We start from the raw sequence: 18397 nt of genomic DNA, 5'->3' as shown, positions 1-18397 counted from the left end.
ATTAAAGCCTGACTGCAAACTGCGCATGTTCCAGGACCCCGACTCATTATGCGACGCAGCAGACACGGAGCTTTTAAATGGGCAACTTAAATTAGCGGCGTAGCAATTCTGGCGTACCGGTGCAGCAGCTTACAGACGGAGCTGCGCAGCTGCGCATCAAACGGAAAAGAAGCGGAGAAAAGCAGCACCTTTTTAATGCCGCCTCTTCCCACTTGGGGTGTGCGGGGGGCGTGTTCATGGCGGCATTCAGGTAAGCCCCGTCTGAAGGCTCTACCTTCATGACGTCATGAATACACCCCTTTTTGCCCGTCTGTATCCCGCCTAAGACTGCCTACTGAACTCAGCGCTCAGATGCCACCTGAATTGGGGACTACTCATTTTATATATGCATCCATTTCCAATGGGGCTTGCTAAGATATTTTGCTGGCTGAGGTAAAGGGTAAAATGGCACCTCTACCCCATTATCATGCACAAAAGCCAACTGAAGTCTTCAACTGACTTCAACACTGGTGACAGAACAGTGTTACAAAAACATGAAGGCAGCAAGATAAGTTACAAGCCAGGCCATATGGCACATGTAGCTCTATCCTGCAATAGAGGATTGGCAGGGATGATCAGGGGAAATGGCAAAGGTGTTTGCAGCTGTGACTGCCGAAGTTGCCCCCCCCCCCCTCAGCCAAATAGTAGAGCTGGCCCTAATCTCACTGGGCTCTTACTTCTTGAGCTCAGAAGAAGGCACAAATTATAGTCGGCAAACATTTACATATTCTCACTGGGGCTGGCAGGACAAATTTTGTCAGTCTAAATGGAATTTCTGTACTTTCCCTTCTGCATACCTATGAAGTAGCAGGAACAGACAAAATATTTTTACAGAAGTGCTCCTAAAATAAATGTTCTTCTAACTTATTATTTAACTTTAAAGATAGCCAAGAACTGGCCTTCGAACATTTACTGAGTGGTGGGGTGTAAGAAACAAAGGAGAGGCACACTGCAAGAGCATGTGGTGAGGGAAGGAGGGAGAAGGAAAAACAGGAGAGCAAGTGGCATGAGTGGTAGTGTACAAGAAGCAAAGAAGAGACAGGCACCAGGGCATAAAGTGAGAAGGAGAGTGAGTAGGATGGAGGGGAGGCAAGGGAGCAAGGGAGGGAGGGGAAGGAGGAAATATGGATGAGAACTGCAATAACATGTTGCAAGAATTCAGAGGTGGAATATCAGTATTAGTATGCAAAGGTATCTTGTAACACCCTTAAAACTAACTAAGAGAAAGATATTGTAGTATAAGCTTTTGTAGACTTGGATGACAGGGGCATAGACCTGGCTACTTATTCCATGCATTTAAGGAAGTAGACCGAGTCTATAAAGAAAGCTTATGCTAGAGCATTTTTCACTCAGTTGCTCTTAAAGATGCTGCAAGATCCCTTTGCAGGTTGCAAGAAACAAACAGCTTAATTTATATACTGCTTCATAGTGAACTAACAGTGGCTAAGCGGTTTACAACTGTAAGCAAGAAACAAGGGTAGTTTGCATTGTAAAGGTGTCCATGAAATGAGGGAAAGAGAGAAAAGGGAAAGTGAGCAATGTTCGGGCTTCCTGGACTATAAACATCACTGTCTTGGACCAGTTGTAAATGTAATAAAATAATATGAAGGTTTAAATACAGTGGAAAAAATGCAACAGTTAATGAGCTGGATTAGCATAATTAGAATAATAATTAGAATAATTTGGTCAGATTTGAGGAAGTGCAGTATGGCAACCCTATCCTTAATTGAGTTGATCCACTTGTAACAAGGAAGCAGAGCAACTGATAACAGGAAGAAGACTTGGATGGCTCTTGTTTATAGGGTCACCATAAATTGAAGTCAACTTGACAAAGATTTTTAATCTTAAAATTTAAGGATATTGCAGCAACAACAATTTATAGACAGCTTGATAAGGAGGGGATTGGGGTTGCTGTTTTGACTGCGGGTTTCAAAATTCACCACCCAGCATGGTCAGAACTGTGTTGGTTATGGGGATTCTGGGCATGATCTTCCCAAAAGGTAACTCTTGTAAACTCTGCATATACAAGAATGCGGGAGAGAAAGCATCAGTCTAGACTCATCCAGGATGCCAGGGGTATAGACCTGGCTACAGATCAATAGTTCTGAACTCTTTCCTTGGCCTGGTTCCCTTCTAGTAGCCAGCTTCTGATACTTCAGGGATGGAAGGAAAGGATGTCCAGCTTTCAGAAGGTCTGAGACCAGAGAGAGGGAATCTAACAGAGGGTGGAGGAGAACAACCTCAGCAACACTTGGAGGGAGACTTTTCCAAATATGATGTCAATGTCTCCTTGGCTTCCGAGTGGCCCTGCTTTTGCCCCTGCCAACTCAGAGCAGAGGGATGCAACAGAGCACGGCCGACCGACAGTGGAATGCCACACGAATAGGCACTGGGCCCAAAAGCCTCCCTTTTCCAAAGCTCGTCAATCACCTGGAGGGAAAACACTGCCATTTTCCCAAATCAGAGCAATTTCCCCAAATTAGCAGAGACTTTGTTGTTATTACCCCCATCCATCCTGTGTTTCCCCTTCGGTGATGGATCGCACAAGAGAGGCCTGGCCAATTAACTGAGCTACTCCCTGGTAGAGAACTGGGGAGGGTGCCAGGTTAACTCTTTCAGCACCAGAGGGGCACTTGGAAGGCCTTAGCTGACATTTATGCTCTACAAAAGCCTCTTTTGTCTTTACAATTGCCAGTTGGAAAGGAGAAGAAGGATTCTGGGCTTGCATCCGATGTGACTTTGTTTGCTATCAGGGAGGGGCTGTATGTATTCCTTTAAAAAAAATTAAAACCTACAAAACCACAAATTTTGCAAATGCTTTAGAAATGTTTTGCATCTATTGAAACTGGAGGACTTTAAACACAAACTGTTTTCTTGCCAGGAGTGAGAAGGCAGGAAGAATGGGGAGTCTTATCATAATGGAGGCTATAATTTTCTCCTTGCTCAGAATCACTGTCACATAAATGTATCAATTTGTAGAGCATGTGGGGGACATCTGAGGGGAGGATGTTTGTTTGTTTCCACCTGTGGCACAACCTGGCACTTCTCTCTGTCACATGATGGAAATGATGGAGCCTCCATAAGAAGCCAATTTTGGTAGCAATGCTCAAGAATGTGTGGTTGTGCAAAGGCACTGCAGTTTCTGTTGCAAGATAGTGAGGCAATCTGCCGTACAGAGGGTAGATCCAACCCCTTCCCACCTGTTTATGCAGCCATGGAGCACTAACCAGCAGGACCACAATTGCTGTTTTAATTATTTAAATGTTGCCTAAAACCCAGGACAATCCATGCCTGGAAGCCTCCAGAAAGTGTGAGTCTTCTCTAGAAGAAACTATCTGTCTTAGGGAACATATGTAAAGAACAAAATTTAAAATGATGTTATTTAAATCAGAAGTGGACTTCTGGTCACGTCCAGACTTCAGTGGCATGCCATGAGGAGAGAAGAGTGCATCTCACAGCAGGTACAAACAGGAGGAGGCTGCCCCCCCCCCAACCACCAAAGTTAACAGTCTTCTGCATTAGACAGAAGTTTGCTGTTGTGGTGGTGGTGATGTGCCTTCAAGTAATTTCTAACTTATGGCGCCCTAAGGTCAACTTATTATGGGGTTTTCTTTGCAAGTTTCTTCAGAAGGAGTTTGCCATTGCCTTCTCCTGAGTACAACTGAATAATTAAATGACACTTAGAACAAACAAACAGCTATAGGTAAGACTGCCACTTACCTATGGCTGAGATTGCCTCTACTTAGACCTCACATCACATCCTATCATGTCTACTCAGATTTAAGTTCTACTGAGTTGAATGGGACTGCAAGCTAAAAATCTCCCCCTTCCCCCTTTCTATCATACTTGAGCCAACGGCAAGCAGATAACACAGCACTAGAATGGCTATAGCATCTCTCTCCTCTTAACAACAACAATACTGAGAGTACTGATCAGCATCTCCTGTGTGATCTTTTTCATACAGAAGAGTCACCCTTCTAAGAAAATTAATGAAAATGGAAGATGCTTAATGCTTGATTCTTTAGTTCTGAGAATTTTCAGCAAGAGCATTGTTTATTTGATGAGTGCCAGTGGAACCTTGGATCACATTCTTAGCAGACAGCAAAACAGAGAGACAGATTTTTAGAATATTCAAGAAATGATTTATTTTAGTTATAGTGGCAACCTAGAGACAAAGATAGCCACAAATAGAATATATGAATGAATGCTGGGAGTACTGGTTTTCTTGCTGCTTACCTAGTTCCCACAACTCCTGACTAAACAAAAATAAAGCTTTCCCCAAGAATGAACATAACAACAATCTTGCTGCACCAAAGGAAGGTCTGCCCACTCTAGGATTCTGTTTCCAGTAGTGGCCAGCCAGAACTACATCAAAGCTATCAAGGATGGATATTAATGGGTATCTCCACCAGTATTTGGGGGATTCTGGGAGCTGTCATTTACAAAAAGTAACTTTTCCAGACTCTGACCTTCACATCTCACCTGCAAAAATAAGTGAGTAAATGACTGGGTGAATGAAAAAAAACTGGAAATTCCTGCTATTGTAACATCTATACTTTGTGTATGTTCAGGTGAATGGAGAATAAAGCCCTGTTTTACTTGATGAAAGAGCCAGCACAGTGTTGTGATTTGAGTGTTGGGAGAACTCTGGGAAATGAGGGTTCAGATCCCTACTCTGCTATGGAAACCTACTGGATAACGTTGAGCAAGTCACATACACTCAGACTCACAGGAAGCCAATGGTAACCCCTCTCTGAACAAATCTTGCCAAGAAAACCCCTTGATGGGTTGATTTTTAGGGTTGGCAACCACAATAACTCATTTTCACCTTTCCTCCTGGCAGGTGTGATTTGGCAGTAAGGAAAACAGACCACAGGACCATGGATCACCAAAGTGCTATTGTGGGGGGAAGTGTCATAAGAAATTATGTCAAACTGACATGCTTCCATTCTTAAACTAGCACAATTGAGGCAGGACAGCAGGCTGGTGTGATAAAGTCCTCAGAAATAACCTTTTGATTGTACAAGATGTTAAAAGTGGAAAACTACTCAGAAGGTGGTTGCCTCTTCTTTTGAGATTTTAAAGAGAGTGCATGAATACTTCTCAGAGGAACCATAGGAGGAAACTTCCTGCACTGGCAAGGATTTTATCTAAATGATTTTGGAGATGTCTTCCAACCCTAGAATTCTATTCTCTTTATATGGAAAGATATCTGGGGTCTTTGAAAACAAGTGAATAATAACAATGTCGTTACTGTTCTAAAAGGTAATTGGGAAAAGAACAAAGATGTATGACATCCCAGCACAGCCTTTTATTCTCTAGGATTTTCTGCCAGTTTTCTTCAAAATTCATCCATTCCAAGTCCACAACCATGTCTCCAATGCCTTTTCTTTGAACTCAGTCCAGCCTGAAAAACGTTTCTTTAGAAGCTGCAGTGCACCTGTTGATGCCTGACCTAGAATCAACTGGAGCAGAGAAGTTCAAATATACTGGAGATTTAAAAAACAAAAACCCACCACCTTTCACTCTGTCAAATCCCCCTCCCTCCCCACCTCTGTTGCAGAGTCTCCTCTGTAAAATGGAAGTAATATTATCTGCTTGGAGTCACAAAGACATTAACACCAGGAGAAGTATTATCCGTGATGCAGAATGCATTGCAAGATATGTACTGTATATCAGAACTGAGATGGATGGACAGACAGACAGATATCCCTGTGATGGCTCACTATTGATAATAAGTATCAGTTCAATTATCCTTCCTTGCTTCCTCATATGAGATCAGCTGTTGCACAGTCCTCTCTGTGTTGTCCCATTTCCGGCCCCCATTCTGGCATCCTTCCACCCAGCTTAACCAAACTGCAAGAGGAGGCTGTTCTCACACAAACAGACCCTTTGATCAGCCAAACAGAAATGGGGGCCAGAAGTGGAAGGGGGGAGGGAAAAGGACAGAATCAAAGAACACTGGTCTCACTTTCTCCATGAAAGTCTTTCTTCCATCAGTGATATTTGGGTTCCTGTCTCTGACAAATAACCCCCATTGCTATATTTCCAAGTACTGGGCTTGAGATGGTTGAGTCTGCTGGCCAAAGTGAATTGGCTTTTCACGAGACCCTCACCAAGATTACTGTTGAGCCCACAAAGAAACAAGCCTTAATTTCTGCTTGTGGCAACAGAGTATGAGCTGGAACTAAAAGGCAAAAAGAAAAAAAGAAAAGAAAAGAAAAGAAAAAGAAAGAAAGAAAGAAAGAAAGAAAGAAAAAAGGAATCAGCAAATGCCCCTTTTTCAGTCTTTAATGACATTCCCATTGTTACCCTGCAGCGAAGATCCATGGAAAATCCAGTGGGATTTAGAGAGGAGGGTTTTTGGGAATGCTCTTAGTCCAAGCAAGAAAACAAATATCAACCAAACTCTACTTCCTGTTAGCAGAGATAAAAGAGTGACAGCAATAGACCAGTGTTATTATGATTGTTGTTGTTGTTACTTGCCTTCAAATCAACTCCAGCATGTAGCAACCCTATCCTAAGGTTTTCTTGGCAAGAGTTATTCAGAAGAACTTTACTATTGCCTTCCTCTCAGGATGAGACAGTGTGACTTGCCTAAGTTACCCAATGCATTTCCATCACCTAGTTAGCACCATGACAGACTAGCATTCCCACACTAAAACTGAGCCTTTTTGCCTTTGGTCCAGGTTTACACACCTTGTAGTTTCATCAGCTAAAGCAGGGTGGGAATCATGGCCCTACAGATTCTGGCCTACAAGTCCCAGCAGCCCTAGTTGACATAACCAGTGATGAAAAATGGTCGAAGTTGCAATCGAACAGCATCTGGAGAACTGCATGAGGTATCCTCCTTGAGCTAATCATCTTCCAGTATCTGTATCTTCACACAGCCAATGTGATATCATTTTAGCTGTTGCAATTTCCTGATGATGCCTTTTCATCTTTCTGGCTTGGTTAGCTATTTCATTTTACTCTGTTTCCAGTTGTCTTCATATGGCCTAGACACATGTGTCTGCCAACATGTCTATATTTATTAATCATGGCAAGACCTACAGTTCTATGGATCAGTATTTCCTCTTCTTAAGTAGTGATTAAACCTATAGATATACATATACACAACTTAAAGAAAGGAGATTCCACCCCAACGTTAGGAGAAACTTTCTGACAGTAAGAGCTGTTCAACAGTGGAACTCACTCCCTCAGAGAATGGTGGAGTCTCCTTCTTTGGAGGTCTTTAAACAGAGGCTGGGTGGCCATCTGCTAGGAGTGCTTTGATTGTAAGTTCCTGCATGGCAAGAGGTTGGATTTGATGGCTCTTGTGGTCTCTTCCAACTCTGTGATTCTAAACACACAAAGCAAATCAGGCCTGAACACTCCCTAGAAGCGAGGATGACTAAACTGAGAGGAGCAGGAGGATTGAATCACTAAAAACGACAATATAGAAGACAATGGGGGGAAAGGAATACTGGATAGACTCGGTCAACGAAACCACAGCTGCCCTGAGTCTGCAAGACCTGAGCAGGGCTGTTGATGATAGGGTGACTTGGAGATCTCTCATTCATAGGGTCAACATAAGTAAAAGTCAATTTGAAGGCAGCTAACAACAACAAAACTACAGAGTGGAAATCTAGGCATATGCCTTTCATTTTTAGTCTTCACATTCTTTTACCCTTTTGCAAGTGCATCAGTCTCTATTCTCCATAAGAAGACCTGATAGATTTTGTCCAGTGTTAACTGCCATACAGCAAATCCTGTATCTAAGCATTATATGGGGAAGGGTGATAGCTTAGCAGTATAACACATCCTTTGTATGCAGAAGGTTCTAGATTGAATTCTTGAGATCTCCAGATAGGGCCTGAAAAGACTAACCCTGGAGAAGCACTGTCAGTCTCTATAGTAGACAACAGTGAGCTAGATGGGCCAGTGCTCTGATCTGACATACATGGATAGTTTCCTTTGCTCCTATCACACATTTTTCATAAAATTAGGAGTTCAAAGACAGTGGACATGATGTATGCATGATAAGAGAATGGATTTCATTATGACAAACAGACATCTAAAGCAGTAGCTGAAAGGTGATCAGGTGCATTTTTAAAAGGATCACTTGCCCAGTCATTTTGGCCATTAGGCAGAGATTAAGCACAAATGAGACTGAACACTTGATTTGCTCCATTTCATTTTAAGGTTACCTTCCACAGTCTATACTCTTCTGTTTTTCCCTGATAGTTCCTTGGTAGATGTCCCTCTTATTGTTTAGGACCAACCTCTCTACAAAAGGATGTCGAGCTGCTAGCAACACCACATTCTGCAGTTGGTTGCCGAAGGGAAGAGTGCAATCCTCCTTCTAACATGTCTGGATGTAGCAGCTGTGGGTGAAGCAGCTGGAAACAGTTGGAAGACGACGAAAGGGTTATAGAAGCAGAGGCAACAGACCAACACATGGGACCCAGCAGCTGCTCCATTTCCTATTAATGGCTTATAAGCAAGTAGTTCACAGTATGAAGTTCTTTACAAAGGACATTCCTCCTTAGAGTAAAGGCCATTTTGGGCACAAGATATCAGGTGCATTTCTCCTCCATGAGGTGCTTCCAAATGGAGAGCTCCTAGCACCACCAATTAGAAGACATTGTGCAGCTATTCCATCCTTCCTTCCTTAATAGATGTGTGCATGTATGCACATGTGTGTGTAAAGAACAAAGAAGGAAAAAAAGGTGGGCAAACACCAGGGATTTACAGATGAAATACAGAGAATTGCCTGTATAAATCTGTAAATGAGATGAACAGGTCACACAATGAAAGGCTCATCTAGGATTGCACCCAGCAGTAAACAAAAGCATCTTTCCTAAGCATTCAAGGACATAGATCCCTTCAAATCCCACCTCCTCCAGGGGCTCATTCTGTTGCCTTGGTCATATCTTTGTTTCTTTCACTCCCAGGTGCTCATCTGTAAAATGGAAGAACAGTGGCCAAGTTTCAAAAGCATGTTTCCAGTGTCGATATGCATCAAGAACTGGTAGGCCTTCAACAAGCCAAATAAGAAGAGAGGAAGTGACTATGGTGAGACATCTCCCTCTATCTAAGACAGCATGGTTTCCTTGGTGCTGCTAAGGTGGGCCTGGTGAAGGCAGGGGGGTGGCTCCACCACTGCCCACCCGCAGCTGCTGAAAATTCAGTGGGGCATTTTTGAACACATTTAATAGAATCCTATAGCTGGAAGAGACCCCAAGGGCCATCAAGTAAGACCCATTCTGCCATGCAGGAAGACACAATTAACACCCCCCCCCCCCCGACAGATGGCCATCCAGCCAGCTTGAAAATATTCCCCAAAAGTATAAATTCCCAAAAGCAAACCTTGATTTTCTGTTTTATATAAGGGACACCATTTTGCTATGCCATTATATTTAATAGGACTTGAGCATTTTGTTATCCACTGGGGATCCAGGAACGAAACTCCAACAGATGCCAAGGATCCACTGTATAAGAAAGTTTGGCTTAAGAACCTCCAGAGCAGGGGTCAGCTCTTCTCTGGTGCCACAACAAGAGACACTTTCCAGAATTCCAGAGCATGGAGCTGGGCCAGTTAAAGCGGTGTCAAGCCAGGTTATTTCTGCAATGAGAGGTTGACAATAGGGCCAGCTTCCTCTTCCAGTTTCCTTGCCAACATGTCTATGGGCAGGTTTGCCCAGAAAGAGGATGGGTGTGTGTATTGTGTATGTGTGTCCGTCAGGCAGGGCGCCTTGGCTGCCAACCAAGGGAAGAAGGCAACCACCAGGCAGCCTTCCTCCTCTCCGCCTGCCAGCCTTGGCAGGGAAGGAAGCCTTCCAGGTAGAGGTCTATTTATAGCCTCCTTCTCCTTCTCGGCTGCAGAGCCACTGCCAGGGCCGCCTAGGCGTATCGGCGCCTCCTCCCCAGTCAATATTTGAGAAGTCACAGCCAGGAGGAGGATTGACATTTCTAGGAGGGTATCATCATCATCATCATCATCATCATCATCATCATCATCATCATGTTTAGTTATATCCCACCTCGCTTCCAGTACAGGGATGCAAGGTAGCTTACAAATCTAAAACAGTCCAAATTAAAACACTATAAAACATGCAAAATACAAGTTTAAAAAAGCAATTAAACAATTCAAGCAAACAAAAACATTACATTATTAAAATTTAAAGTTTAAAACCCTTTAAAACAAACAAAAACAAACAAAACAAAACAGCATTCCTATCATGCAAAAGCCTGGCGGCATAGAAACATCTTTACCTGCCACCAGAAGGACAGCAGGGATGGAGCCATCCTGGCCTCCCTAGGGAGGGAGTTCCAGTGTTTGGGAACAGCCACTGAGAAGGCCCTTTCTCTTGTTCCTACCAAACACGCCTGAGATGGTGGTGGGACAGAGAGAAGAGCCTCTCTTGATGACCTCAGTATTCTTGGGGGCTCGTACCGGGAGATACAGTCCTTCAAATAGCCTGGACCCAGCCATGTATGGCTTTATAGGTCAAAACCAGCTTCTTTCTAGCTTTTATTTGGTCATTTTTAAAAGGTCCTCCATTTTGAGCATGACTGAGAAGCATGGATTGACCTTTCTAGGAGAGTTTCTAGCTTTTCTTTGGTCACTTTTTTTAAGGTCCTCCATTTTGAGCATAACTGAGATTGATGTTTCTAGGAGCATTTCTAGCATTTATTTGGTCCTGCCCTCCTTTTTCTTGAAGGTCCTCCATTTTGAGCATGACTAAGATCCAAAACACACGGCAGAAATAATCCAGTTTGAGACTGCTTTAACTGCCCTGGCTCAGTGCTAGGGAAACCTGGGGACTGGAGTTTTGTCAGAAACATTTAGCCTTCTCTGTCAGAGAGCTCTGGTGCCACAACAAGCTACAATTCTCAGGATTCCCTAGCACTGAGACAGGCCAGTTAAAGCAGTCTCAAACAGGGTTATTTCTGCAGACGCAGTGTGTTTTGGCCCTAAGAAGCGTGAATTGATATTTATAGGAATGTTTTGAGTTTTTCGGTGGTCCCATCCTCCATTTTTTCTTGGAGGTCCTCCATTTCGGTGGTCCCATCCTCCTTTATAGTCAGGACATCTGGTTACCCTGACCCCAGCCCAGCCCTCTGGGGCAACCTTTGCCCTCCCAGGTGAAGCCACCCATGGCCTGCTGACCCACTCAGCCAACTACCCTTTCCCCTACATTCCTTTATGCTGGGAAGGATGGACACAGAAATCTATAATAGCCAAAGGAAGATGCTGGATCCAAAAGGAATACTAAGTGTTGTCTTGTTCTGGGAAGCTTGAAAGAATTTGGGGGAGGGGTGACACTTCAGGGATAGCTGAACCCCTAACAGGAGAATGTGGGGAAAGTTTGGGTTTTGTTTTGTTTAGTTTTGTTTTACATTACAGCTTCCGGAATCCACCAGCTGGTGTGGCCAAAGTCCTGAATATGTGACTTTGGCTGTGCCTTGGTTGCAGAAATAATACAGGTTGACACCTCTTTAACTGCATTGCCTCAGTGGAATGGAATCCTGGGAATAGTAGTTTATTGTGACATCAGAGCTGTCTGACAGAGAAGGCTAAATGTATCACAAAACCACAATCCCCAGGATTCCATTTCATTTAGTTATGACAGATAAAGTGGTGTCAACCTGGATTATTTCTGCAGTGCGAGTGCACCTGAGTTTGTTGTTAACTGCCCTCAAGTGGACTTTGACTCATGGTGACCCTGTGGAGGAGACATCTCCATGTCCTCCTGTCCTCAGCCTCTCTGCTGAGGTCTTACAGGCTCAGGCCATGTCTTCCCTAATCCAGTCCAGCCATCTGGCATGTGGTCTTCCTTTCTTTCTACTGCCCTTCTCCTTTCCTATCATCATTGCTTTGTCTAATAATTCATTTTTTTCTCATAATGTGGCCAAAGTATGATGGCCTCAATTTAGTCATCCTGGCTTCCAGGGAGAGTTTGGGCTTCATCTGTTCTAGAGCCCATTTGTTTGGCTTTCTGGCCATCTGTGGTGTCCTCAGCACTCTTCCTCAGCACCACATTTCAGATGAGCTGATTTTCTTTCTATTTGCTTTTTTTCACTCTCAGCCTCTCACACCTGTACATGGTGATGGAGAATACAATGGCTGGGGCTAGCTTCACTTTGGCCTGTTACAGACAGCCAAAATAAAGCTGCTTCGGGTCTCTTTGGAGGTATGCTGTTTAAATGATGCATGCACCCCAAGAATCCAGAAGCTGCGCCAAAGCTGCACTCCAGTGCTTAGGAATGGAGTGTGGCTTTGGCGCGACCTCCGGACTCTTTGGACCCATGCACCATTTAAATAGCATACTTCCAAAGAGACCCGAAGCAGCTTTATTTTGGCAGTCTGTAACAGGCCAACAGCAAGTAACAATAGCAAGTACATTTCTATACCGCTTATCAGTGCACTTAAGCACTCCCTAAGCGGTTTACAAAGTGTAAACTAATTGCCCCCAACAAGCTGGGTACTCATTTTAGCGAATTTGGATAGATGCAAGCTTGAGTTGAGCTTGAGCCCTTTTGCTGGTATTGAACTCGCAACCTTATAGTTTGTGAGTGAGTGGCTGCAGTACAGGCATTTAACCACTGCACCACCAGGGCTCTTCTTTAGTGTTCAGTCTTTACATTTTATGATCTTGTCCAGTTTTTGCATAGCTACCTTTCCCTATCCTAGTCTTTTTCTTATTTCTTGACCACAGTCACTGTTCCAATCAATATTCAATCCAAAGTATGGGAACTCTATTTCTATGCTCTCATTATTTATTGTGAATTCTTGTAGATTTTTAGCAGTCATTATTTTCAATGTGAAGTGGAAGGCTTTCTCTGAAGATGCCAGCCACAGATGCAGACGAAACGTTAGGAATAAATTATTCTAGAACATGACCATATAGCCTGAAAAACCCATTAAAAACTATGTCATTATTTTCATTTTTTAAATGTTAAACAGTTAGCCTACCATGGCACTTTCCTCCTTGACCTTCAGTAATTGTTCCAGGTCTTTTGGTTTCTGCTAGTAGCATTGTGTCATCTGCATATCTTAGGTTGTTAATGTTCCTACCTCCTGTTTTCACTCCTCCTGCCTTGGGGTGTTAGCCTCTTCTGCGTATGATATTTTCTGCAGTTGTGACTCAGTACATATGTATATTTGTTGTATGCCTTCAAATCATTACTGGCATATGGCAACATTATGGTGTAATGTATCGTGGAGTTTTCTTGCTGAGATTTGTTCAGAGGGGGTTTGCCATGGCCTATCTTTGAAGCTGAGAGAGTGTAACTTTCCCATTGTCACCCAATGGGTTTCCATGGCCAAGAGGGGATCTGAACCCTGGACCCCCAAAGTCCTAGTCCAACCCTCAAACCACTGTACCATGGTGGCTTTTTGCATATGTGTATCTATATATAAATACACTGTGAAACCTCTGAGAAGAGGTGGAATACATTGTTTAACCTACATGATGTTGTTCTTGTGTGCCTTCAATTCATTTATGACTTGATAACCTATCAGGGTTTTCTGGGGTTGACAGTGTATGACTGGCCCAAGGTCACCCAGTGGGTTTCTAGAAAAACCATTCTCCCAGCCCTGATCCTTATGTACTCAAAACAGTATCATCTATTCACAAAGAGGAAATACCAAAAGGCTTGGCTGAAGAACCCCCAGGTCAGGAGGTACTGTAGCCTGGAAAATTGTACAGAATCTGCTCACATAGCCACTTTTTCTTTGAATTCCCACTTGTAGAGCTCTGTAGATCACCACCAGTACTTTATACACACAAAACCAAGTAGTTGGCCAATAAGAGTATTGCTATGTTGTGATTTTGTATTTTGGTGTATTTTACACAAGACCGGAAACATCCTAAAGTCATTAGCTGTTGTGCTGTATCCCTTCCCAAGCCCTTGCTGTGACATCACCAAATATTTGCCCTGATGTCATGAAAAGTTGATAAAATGGGGTAGGGGAGTAGACCCTGAAAGAAAGGGATTAATGTTTTCAGTTAGCAAAAAGAGAAGATAGGTTGGCTATTGCTACTGGGAAAACTGTAGGGCATTAAATATTAATTTGAAATAATAACTCATGTTTGTCAGCAGGCCTCTAATGTTCAATATTTTGAGAATGTTGACCTCGAAAGTTTAGCACACTAAACACACACACACACACACACCACTGCATTCTCTGTCTCTCCCTATATATCTTTTTGTCAGCAGCCTTGAAAAAGAATCAGTTGATAAACCTTCTCCTATATGCTGATCTGATGCAGATCTTGCTCTTTGGCTGGGCAATCCAGTTCTCTGAAAATCCTAGGTGAGCTTCGGCTGGTCACTCAGCCTTACCTACCTCACAGGATTGTTGTGAAAATAAAGGGGAGAGGAGGAGAACCATGTATGCTGCCTTGAGCTCAGGGGCAAAAATGTGGGAGAGTTATGTAACAAGAGAGCCATAGTGGTGTCATGTTTTGAACAGTGGATTATGACTGGAGGCCAGGGTTCAAAGCTCCACTCAGCTGTGAAAACCCACAAGATGATCTTGGGCAAGCCACACTCTCTCAGCCCCAGAGGAAGGCAAATCTGGCCAAGAAAACCCCTGTGACAGATTTGCCTTAGGGTCACCAAAAGTCAGAAATGACTTGAAGGTAGAGAACAAAAACAACATGTAACCAATTTTTATTATTACTTTCATGTATGCATTGCATTGCAGTCCCTTTTGACTGGCCTTTCAAATCTATCATGGCCACCCAGTAGACAGTGAGTGATGGTGGATCCCTAGCATCTCTTTAGCATTGTCTCCTGCAGCCTCTCTGTTCCCTCACCACGACATAAAGGTAAGGAAACTATGGTGTGCAGGCCAAGGCTTCACACAGGCAATTTTATACACATGCTGCTTTTTCTTCTACCTTCCCTCTCTGTAGCCTCCAACAGCTAATGGTTTGAATGGAAAGCCCATTTCCTCTTAACCAGGCCTCACAAAATTAAGGCCATCCTGTTCCCCTTTCCCCATTAAAATAAATTGGTGGTAATTGTACTTAACTCTGCAGAGAATTAAAGTCTTCAAATGGTTAGGATACCACTGTAGAGCACACCACTCAAACTGGGTATCTTAGTTGCTGTACAAAATGTCTAGTTACCTTCCAAAACCGCTTGTGAGAAATATGACAACAGTGTCCTGAGCATTTATGATCAGTGTAACAGGGAAGAGGAAGCTTCATCAGGTGTAATTTGTCATGCAAGTGACCTCTGCTATATAACTTTTAAAACTTTAGAGTTCTGTCCTGTTTTGCATCTGGACCCCTAATACTGTTTCCTAAGGGAAGAGGAAAGCCATGGCAAAACTCCTCTGAACAAATCCTGCCAAGAACCCCCCTGACAGGATCATCTTAGCATTGTCATAAGTTGGAAACAACCTGAAGGCACACAACAACAACAGGGGAAGAGTATGCTAAAAAGGCAAGAGGGAAAGAACTTTATTAGAATTTGTTTTCCCTATCTGCATATTCCTATATTGTTTTCTAATGGCAAAAAATAAAAATAACATACAGTACTTCATTTTTCCCTGAACATTTCCCACATTATACAAAATTAAACATTAAAAAGAATTTACTGAGTGCAGGATGGGGGGGGGGAGAAAATATAAAAAACGAAGTATCTAAACTTGTTTGTTTGTGATGGTTGTAGTAATAATAATTGCTAACATGTTCACAAATTAGTTAAGAATAAAATCTGTCAAGAAATAAGAAGAAAGCTAGGAATGGGGAGGGCAGCGATGAAAGAACTAGACGAGATCCTAAAGAGTAAAGATATACAACTGAGAACCAAAATTAGAATCATCCAGGCCATGGTATTCCCCCATCATTACGTACGGATGTGAAAGCTGGACAGTAAATAAAGCAGATAAGAAAATCAACTCATTTGAAATGTGGTGCTGGAGAAGAGTAGTGAGGATACTGTGGACAACATATCCTTGGGTCCTTAACAAATCAAGCCTGAACTCTCCCAGGAAGCCAAAACGATCACATTGAAACTGTCATACTTTGGCCACATCATGAGAAAACATGACTCATCAGAAAAAACAATAATGCTAGAAAAGGTAGAAGGTAGTAGAAAGAGAGGAAGACTGCATGCCAGGGGGCTAGACTCAATTAGGGAGATCATAGGCCTGAGTCTACAGGACCTAAGCAGAGCAGTGGAGGATAGGGAGTATGGAGATGTCTCATCCACAGTTCAAGGTTGACTTGAGATCAGCTAACAACAAAATGTATAACTTAGAGATGGCTTCATCTTGAAGCACATATTCACATACATAGGCTTGCCATATCCCGCCTGGGGGCGGGACTTTCCCGGTTTGGGGCGGGGCCACATGGTCCCACCCTGGTTTGGCCCCTCCCCCGGGACCTCCCCCCCCCCCCCCCAGCAAGGCCCTGGAGGCAGCTCCAGCCCTCCCCACGGCTGTGTGCCACCCTCCCCGCCTCCCTGCCTGACTTAAGCCTAGAGAGCAGGTCTTAAAGACATCTGCCACTCAGAGCTATTGCCAGCCCACTTGGTATATATACCCTGCAAAAGGCATTACTTTCAGGGTACAGTGAGCAAAGAAAAAAAAGGCCACCAATCGTTCCTGTTTCCCTGGGAGTCTAAATGCCTCCTCATCTTTTAAATGTATAGCACTCAGTATTGTTGTAATTCTTTATCTTTTTGAGGCCCTAAACACCTTTCCTTGTAATATGCAAATTTCTCCCGAAGCTGACCAATGGGAAAGAAGCAATCAGCCCTCCCCTTGGGTTGGTTTTCAAGGGCTTGGAAGGAAGAGATTTTGCCTTGCAAGTTGCTGGTAAATAATAGAAGGCTTTGGGGTTGCAAAAGGCTGCAGAAATAGTTTGACCCCCCCCCCTTAAACATCCATGGCTCAGTGCTATGGGATTCTGGGAATTGTAGTTTCTTGTGGCACCAGAGCTCTTTTGACAAAAGGAGACTGAATGGAGGCGTTGCCTGGCTGGGGGCAGAGCCTCTTGCCAGCAGTGAGAAGGCTGCGATGATGAGGAAAAGCAGGGGCTCCTCTGGTGGTCCTGGCCACTTCCCTTGGCTCCCTCCCTCCTCCTCCTCCTCCTCCTCTCAGAGCTCATTCACACTCCCTGGCTTTTCTCTCCCCCCCCCCTCTGCACTTTGAGACCCCTTTAACTGCCAAAGCTCAATGCTCTGGAATTCTGGGGTCTGTGAGGCATTTGGCCTTCTCTGTCAGAGAGCTCTGGTGCCACAATCAACTACAATTCCCAGGATTCCATAGCACTGAGCCCTGGCAGTCCAAGCAGTGTGTTTTGGACACAGAGATCCTCCAAATGAATCCAGTCCCTAGCTTTTATATCTCTCACACACACTGCAGGAATAATAACCCACTTTGAGACTGCTTTAACTCAGTGCTAGGGAATCCTGGGAATGCGAGTGTTTGGGAGACATTGAGACTTCTCTGTCAGTGATGGCTCTGAGGCCACAATAGACTACAATTCCCAGGATTCCCCAGCACTGAGCAGTCTCAAACTGGACCATTTCCTCAGTGTGGATGCACCTGGGGAGGCATTCTGGGCACTGCAGTTCAACTACGTTTGGAGGGTTATGGGACTCCCTGTCAGAGATAGCTCTGGGGCCACAATGTACTACAGTTCCCAGCATTCCCCAGCACTAACCCAGGACAGTTAAGTCACTCTCAAACTGGATTATTTCCTCAGTGTGGATGCAGCTTTGGTGAGGAACTCTGGGCATTTCAGTCCAGCATTGTTTATTTCTGCAGTGTATTTTGGACCAGAGACAAGGTGACCAGGCATCCTCCTCCTTTTCCAGGACATGTCCTCTTCTGTCAAATTTCAAAAGGTCCTCCATTTGGATCATGGCTAAGAAGCATGGATTTATAAGTACATGGGTGTTTTTAGCTTTTATTTTTGGCCATGTCCTACATTTTTTTGCTTGGGTGCCCTACATTTTGGGGTGAGGGCATTGGTCACCTTGGTCAGAGAGCTTTCCAGGGGTTAACTGCCATTCTGCTGTGGTGCTGGAACAAACCACCATTCCCAGAATTCCATAGCATTCAGGCAAGACAGTTAAAGTGGTCTCAAACCAGATTATTTCTCCAGTGTAGATGCAGCCCAAGCCTTTTGCCTCTCTTATGCCTGAGATTTCAAAGCCCAGCCTTGGCACCACAACAAACTACAAATCCCAGGATTCCATAGGATGGAGTGATGAGAGTGAAAGCAGTGTGGCAGCAGCCTAAGTGTGCTTAATGCAGTTCTTAACATGGTGCACCTCTTGCCTACAGAGTCTCACAAGACTTTTTTGTTGAACAACTTGTACCCATTAACTCCATTTCATGTCTCCT

The sequence above is a fragment of the Sceloporus occidentalis genome, unplaced genomic scaffold, assembly GCF_023333645.1.
Source record: "Sceloporus occidentalis isolate IW3139 unplaced genomic scaffold, rSceOcc1.0.p SCAF_1, whole genome shotgun sequence".
Lineage (NCBI taxonomy): Eukaryota > Metazoa > Chordata > Lepidosauria > Squamata > Phrynosomatidae > Sceloporus > Sceloporus occidentalis.
This window is presented reverse-complemented; position numbering follows the sequence as displayed.